The sequence below is a fragment of the Nematolebias whitei genome, chromosome 5 (assembly GCF_014905685.2).
Source record: "Nematolebias whitei isolate Nwh7 chromosome 5, NemWhi1, whole genome shotgun sequence".
NCBI classification, from domain to species: Eukaryota; Metazoa; Chordata; class Actinopteri; order Cyprinodontiformes; family Rivulidae; genus Nematolebias; species Nematolebias whitei.
In genome coordinates, this window is record NC_056502.1 from 42,374,720 (window position 1) to 42,382,840 (window position 8,121).

The following is an 8,121-nucleotide window of genomic DNA, read 5'->3' on the forward strand; positions in this document are numbered from 1 at the left end:
GAGAGACGAAACGTTTCTACATTTTTTTGTTGATTTGCTTTGTTTTGTTTTTTTTGAATGTCCAGAGGACCAGATTTAACTTTTTTAGATTTATCACAGATTGTTAATTTTCTAGAGAAGAAACTGGTCTGTGACTGAACAGGCGAGGACGACATCAGAGCCGTAAATAAGCAGAACATTTTGTGCAGAAGTAGTGGCAGGATTCAGCTGAGCCTTGACACAGAGATTCTGTTCTGTTCACTTAATGAAATGCTTAAAATTGTTACTCTAAAAAAAAAAACACTTCTTCATCTTCCCCTTGCCCCCTCACCCACCTCTTTTCTCCACCTCCCCTTCCCGCTCTGTGCAGAGTGCAAGTTCCACTGCACCAATGGAAATTGCTTGCGTCTGGGCTCGCTGATCTGCAACCAGCTGAATAACTGTGGGGACAACAGTGATGAGGAGAACTGCCCTGTGGTCACTCAGCATCCTCCTCCAGGCATCTTCAACTGTAAGCACCTCTGAATCACCTCTGAATTTTTTTTTATCACGCAAAGCGTACAGCCAGCTGTTCTTTTCTCCCTCCTTTTCATTACTGCTTTGTTTTTCTTCCTATTTCTCCTCAGTTTTATCCCAGAGAATTTCTTGCCACTCCTCACTGAATGTGAATAATGTGAGCACTTTTATCTCCACCGAGAACACTTCATGCACTACAAAATGTATCAGTGTCATCTTGTAAAACTTACTTTTGTTCACAGTCAGCAACAAAATAGTTCAAGTTCAAGTATCTTTATTATCCCCCAGGGACAATTAGTTTCACAGTCAGTAAATGTGTACATATACACACACATGCACATACACACACATACACATATACACATACTGTATATACATATGCATACATATATATATATATATATATATATATATATACATATATATACACACACACACACAAGATATTAAGACATTAAAGTAACAGTATTGAAATTAGTGTTCATTGAGAAACCTGATTGCTACAGGGATGAATGTTTTTCAATCTGTTTGTTCTACATCTGGGCTGCAAAAACTCGCGTCCAGATGGAAGCAACCTGAACTCATCATGGAGTGGGTGATCAGGATCTGCCAGAATCTGCCTGGCCTTATTCACTGACCTCACCTTGTGTAGGTCAGTGAGGTTCCGTAGGTCTATGCCAGCAGTTGTGCTGCACATCCTGACAATCCCCGAGAGTTTGCTCCTGTTCTTACAGATGTAAAGATGTAAGACGCAGTTACACATTTAGATTTTAATTCAGTCAGGCAGGTGCGATTACAGAAACACACAACAAAACCAAAGGCATACATTTAAAAAAAAAAAAACTAGCACTGGTTAGAAAAAATAATCTGTAATTTCTTAACTGGCCTAACTCTGGGGTTCTCAAACATTTTGTTCAAAGGTTCAAATCATTTCTAGAAAAGGTCAAACTTCCAAAACTACTAGTGTTGAGCAAATGTCTTTAATATATTTGTTTACAACTTAAGGAATGACTCACTTTGTCCACACGATTCTCTACAATGTTTTTTTCATCTAATGCCACTCTGACTTTAGACAGTAACGCTTTTGTACACTATAGTTTTATGTAACTTTTAACGTAAACTTCATTTACATAATTTCTTTTTATGCCTCAAAAACTTTTCACACAAGCTTAAACATGTCAAATAAACTAAACTTAAAGACAACAAAAACACTGTAACATAAGAATGATTGAGGTAAAACACAGTGACCTTGTGTCGGACAGAGTAACTGATTTAAATGTTCCTTTGTTTAGTTGAGTCTTTATTGCTCAGAATAAAGACTCACATTGACCCAAACATAATAAGGGCAAAATAAATGCACATTTTTCAACTACTCATTTTTGAAAATTTGTTTTTCCAAAGCTGAAAACATGATTATTTGACACATTATACCCACAATTCCCAGTTGGGCAAAGTCAGCACTAGCTGGGTACGATCTGGATGGCTAGTTGGCACCAACATCAGACCCTACCTGACCTCAGATGTAGTCAGTCATGTTGGAATTTCTGGAGATAAATCTGGACTTGCCAGTGTTTCCCCTACCATTATACAAGCAGGGCGCCCCACCCTATCAATTGAACTGAGTGCCCTGCCTACCGAACTGCCCCCCTCTCCCCACAATACAGATGTGATAACTAAAAAGTTAGAGTTAGCGCCGTGTTTCCCTCATGCTGAGCCGTCTCCACCCCACATCCATGGCTCGAAAACTGTCAGTACAAACAGCGCGCAACACAGACGTGTCTCCATAAAACCAAACCCCACCCCCCACTGACAAAAATCACACACATGATCACGCTGCCAAGGCAAGTAAACTAAGGGAAACACTGCAGGTTGTCAACTAGAAATATGTGAGAACGATCCATATCTCTTGAACGACTCTTTACAATGAACAATAAGAATCGATTTGCAGACAGCTGATCCCAGTTTATTTTCCAGCCTCGTAATTTATTCATGTTATCCTCATCTATTCCACAGATAAATGCTCCTCCTTCACTCTTTCACTAAGACAAAGGAAAAAGAGGTAAAGCAGAGGAGTACAGTGGAGGGGGTGAGGGGTCTTGACAAAACACGGGTACAGCCTTGATGTCATACACCATCACATACATGATGACATATACACATACACAGTCTTTGTCATGTATCACTGTCATTCAAATTTGAACAGTTTTATTGAACAAGCTATATGAAGCAAACTGATCGTAAAGTTCTGGTTTCCTTCAAAGAGTCAAATATCCCATCTCTGTTGTCAACAGCCAATGAGATAAACAAGGACAGGATGCAGGAAAAAATGCCACAAGAACAGATAGCTGCTCTAAAAAAAGTTTATTCCTCCAGCCATCACAGCTTTTAATGTGTGAGTCAGCCATATTAGATCTTGAGAATTGGACTGGAACCCTCAACTTTCCAAGTCAGTTAGTTTTTCTGACTTGGAACACTACAATTCCAACTTTAACACCACCGTTTGATGTAAAAATAAACAAAACAAAACTAAACCAGAATAGCTTAGATGCCTGTCCGTAAAATTCTGATTCATGTCTTGGAGCAAAATTGGGTTTCCTAGTAATTAAAAACTGTACAAATAAATTAATGTTCACCTTTTATTTGCATTAAGTCTTCAAAGAAATTTGAAATCACCGTCAAGTAAACACATAACTCTCAACATTGTCAATATTAATAGCTTTAACTTTAGACAACATAGGCTTATATTATGTTATTCTTATTGATTTAAAGAAAGGTGCTTCAGCCAGGCTGAAAAAATAAAAGTGCACAGAATTGCTTCAATAAACAGGAAACAAAAAGAGTGAGGAGCAACAAACACAAACCTAGTTACGTCATTATAGCGTGTGGAGTTCTTGTGATAAGGCATGAATACAGCAATGTGCGTTTGCTGCATGGGCTACTTTTGAGACAGCTGGGGCTGATGCTTCAGGGACACGTTGGCTTAAACTTTTATGGTGCTTCATCTTCTGACTCTCAGCATATTCTATTGAGTGGAAACTCTTCAGCTGGTGGAACAGGTTCGACGTGTTCCCACTGCGAGTTGGCACGACTCTCTGGCACATTTTGCAGCACACTGAAACTTGAAGTTTATCAGATCTTAGCTAGCTGAACCACTTCCACACCGCCAAATTAGTCTTTCCTCTCTTATCAACTATATCGTCGACTTTCTCTTCGCTTGTGAAAGCTCGTTCAGACACATTTGTATTACGGTGACAGACACTCATTTTGTAGCTAAAACTTACCGCGTTGTAGCTTAGCCTAGCCTAGCCTGCTACTGCTGTGCACAACCTGCTACTTGTAGGCTCGGGCTCCGTCTCTGTGGTGTACGTCATCACTCACGTTGCCAACGTGTTGCGGCTTTTTCTGTTTGTCTTGAACCGGCTGCGTCGTGAACATCAGTCAGTGAAACTCTGTAATCATAGCATGCAATGTATATCGAAATATCAGAAATGTGCTTAAAACTCATATCACAGTTATTGAATAAAAATACATTGAGACATAGTGATATTGAATTATTGTCCAGCCCTAGAATGTGGTATTATTTGATTGCTTTTGGATGGTTTTAAGCAATTCACTTATTGAGAAAACAACCCATTGTAAAAACAAATCAACCATGTTTGAGGAAAGGTCATATCCTCATCATTGTGAGGTTCTTCTCGACTTTGGTTGCAGCTGAACTTCACACCTATTGCCCCCAATTAAGCAACATCTGGACTCGTATCTTCCTCCCCTTTACTGAACCATGCACACACACACTGTTCACACTAATTAAACACACTGGACCTTAAACTCAAGCCTGCAGTGTGAGGTGTGTTAGTTGCATCAGAATGAAAGCATTTAACTGTTTCTGACTTTTTTCATCTTTTCTCATTAATATAGAAAACCACAATCTGTGTGAACATTAAGGCCCACAGTGTGTCAAGACACTTATTGAGGACTGTTAATTGCATTAATACTATCAATTTAGAAAGATTTAAGTTGCAGCTACCAATACACAGAACAAATATAGAAAACCCCATCACAGAGCTGTATTACAGTGTTTGCCTTCATCAATTTACTACAAAGCGTTTCACCATTTTGTTTGGGTGCCATTTGGGCTTGAACTTGCCTGAGGACGTCACTGAGCCTACAGCCCCCTCAGTGACAGCCACCTCCCTCCACTCTTCTTCAGAGCATCCAGGGAGTGAGATAAGAGCGTTCCCTGGACTCGTCGCAATCAATGGGAACACACAGGGGGAGGGGCGGGGGGGGGAGCTGGAAGGTAGAGATGCAGAGAAAGGAAGAGAACAGGAGGGTGAAGGACACCGGTGAGCTCCAGTGGCTGCCTGCCAGACCACTTTGATGTGCTGCAGCGTTCTCTTTCAACAACTTTTAGGAGGAGAGGAAAAACTTTTTTACAGCAGCACTTTCATCCTTGGCCCTGGGAGGGAGAGTAAGAGGGAGAGAGAGAGAGTCTGGCAGGCGAGCTCCTTATTTTCTCCTCCATCTTCTGCCTCTCATCTCCCTCCTTCAAGTACTTTTCACCTCTCTAACCTTGTTTTTTTTTTTATTAATTTAATTTATATCTTTCTAGTTAGCATTCCATTGCTCCAAAAGACACAGGGAGAAACCTGTCTTCTTCTTTTTCTTCTTCTTTTTGGGTATAGTTACGAACTGTGTGTGTGTGTGTGTGTGTGTTGGGGGGGGGGGGGGGGGGGGGGGCATTTGTAAGGAGCTAATTTTCAAAGAATACAACCCAGAGCAGGGTACTTAAAATACTGTATTAAGCTGTCTGGGCCGAATGTTAATGTAAACGTCGGTGGCTGGTGCTGTGGGGGAAAGAAGTACAACGATGGTAATTTTCTGAGCTGCTGCACATTTTCTGGTGATGCCTGAGAGACACAAGAGGGGGAGAGAGAGGGATGGATGGATGAACGTACAGAGAAAGGGAACAGAGGAGAACAATTTCCCAGAAAAAGACTAGGGATTTGAAAAACACGAGACAGACTCCGAGGAAGAAGGTAAACAGAAAGGGATGAAAATTGTGCAGACAGCAGCACGGAGACTGATAGTCAGAACGAGAGGGGGATGAGGAGAGAAGTGGAGGAAGCGAAGAGTGAGGGACAGAAAACGTTTCGGTGGTAATGGAGTTTGCCATCTTGTTGCTGCCTCTGGCTGTTGCAGTGGTGGTGGCAGACAGATGGATCATGAATACTGTCTAGACACACTGCAGCCTGACGCCCCACATCTCACTCCCTGTGCCTCTTTTCCTCCCCTTCTCTTGTCATTTCCTCTCTTCCCCTCATGCTGACAGTTGTTTTACCAGTTTTCCTCCAAAACTAAACATGGTTTAGTCTAATTTTGCTTGCTCTTTAAAAAAACTAAAATTTATTAGATCAAATAAAATAAAAGAAAATATTTTATGCATTTTGGTGACATGACGTATGTGTATTACTTGAACTTCTACAGGAACTTACCCAAAACCCTCAAGCTGGGCCATATGCCCCATTTGCACTGCTCCTAATCAGCCCCAACTCTGCACACCCCTGCTCAGGCAGGCTGAGCCTGGCTGAAAGTTAAAGCCTAGCTTTTTGCACTCGTGATTTTGTTTCTTGTATACAGATTATTTTTCTTGTATACAGATTATTTTTAGCTTTGAATTAAAGTTTAGCTTTAATTTAAAGTGTAATTCTTGTTTTGTGATTTGTACATCTGTGGGTTAGAATAATGTTGAACCAAAGGCTGTGTCTCTTCTTTAAACATATTTGAGGGAAATATTCCTGAGAGATCGACTAATTTTGTATTTTTATGATTTTTCAGCTGAGTTAACTTTAATTAACAGATTATTTAATAAAGTCAAAGTGAAAACAGGATTTCATGATCAATCTGGCACTGTTTATTTATTTTTAATCTTAACTGATTTAAAAAAAAACATTATTTTTATACATAAAATGTACAAAAAAGAAAAAGTTTCCACCCTTCGTCCCAGTCCTCCCGTCTGCCAGGGCTCTGAATCTGGTCTTTGTGAGCCCGCAAGGCCGGACCCCGAAATTGCAAATGGTGGATCGGTGAAAAGTTTCTGTTATCCAGTGACTCCTCCAACTGACCAATCAGAGTCCTGCATTCACGTTTCGGTCCGGACTCAGCTCAACTGAGCACACTCGGTCTCACCAGAGAAGCAGGGACAAAAAGAGGTCCTGAATCAACCTCAAATCAGCCAAAAATACTACCTAAAGTACTGGTGGAAAAGGGTTCTTTCTGTGGCGGGCTGCCCAGAATTGAGGCTTATTAGGGGCAGTGCAAATGGGCAATAGATGACTTCTGTTCTGATCATCTGTTATCGCTGAATGGATCAGGGTGATGAAGTTGTGACAGAGCAGGAACGTTTTGACATCCATTAATGTAAAGCAGTGGTGATACATGTTTTGTGTGAGATTAAATAATAAAAAGAGGGTTATTATAGAGGGCAGCACGGTGGCGCAACTGGTAGAGCTGCTGCCTCTCAGTGAGCAGGTCCTTGGCCCAAACCCTGGTCCAGGGGCCTTTCTGGGTGGAGTTTGCATGTTCTCTCCGTGCATGCGTGGGTTTTCTCCAGGTACTCCGGTTTCCTCCCACAGACCAAAAACATGCATGTTAGGCTGATTGGTAACTCTAAATTGTCCCTAGGTGTGAGTGAGAGAGTGAATGGTTATTTGTCTCGTTTGTCTCTATGTGTCCCTGCGATGGACTTGCAACCCGTCCAGGGTGTACCCCGCCCCTCGCACAGTGATTGCTGGACATGGGCACCAGCGACCCCCGTGACCCAAGATGGAACAAGTGGGTAAAGATAATGGATGAATGGATGGATGTATGGGTTATTATAGAACAAAAGTCAACATTGACACTCAGCAGTGTTGTATGTAGTTTAAGTAGTTGAGTTTTGTTGCTCTTTTGGTTCTGCATAGCTTGATTTCTTTCTAAAAAGCCATGTCTATGAAGGACGTGGTCAGCTTCAGCTGTGATTTGTGAACCATCAAAGACAGCTTACAGACAAAGTCATCTCTGTGGCCATTTTGCAGAACTGTTTTGTGAAGACGTATTTCGGTATTAAAATTATTACTTGACTCTAGATGATATAATTTAGCCTTGTTTCTTACTTCACAAAGACTTGTAAAATGTACGTGGTGATTGTGGTCTTTGCTGAAATCAATAGAGTTCAGTTGACATCATTCAGGATTTTTTGTTTTTTTATTTCAAAAGAAAAACTGTAAATTTTATAAAAAGGAAATACTTAGATCTTGACCAACCAAAGGATTGTGCAACTTTTGCAGGTGTTAGTAACAGGCAAGACAAACTCAATGCATTTGTTGAATTTACAAAGCCCTCACAAAGGGAGACATGGAATGGTATGGTATGGTATGGTATGGTATGGTATGGTATGGTATGGTATGGTACATGCACCTGAGACTGTGCTGCAAAATATTGTTTCTCCACTCCTTCACAGATACTACATATTTTTTGCCTGCCTGCCACCAAAGTGCAAAAGCAGGTGATAAAATGTGTGTGTGTGTGTGTGTGTGTGTGTGTGTGTGTGTGTGTGTGTGTGTGTGTGTGTGTGTGTGTGTGTGA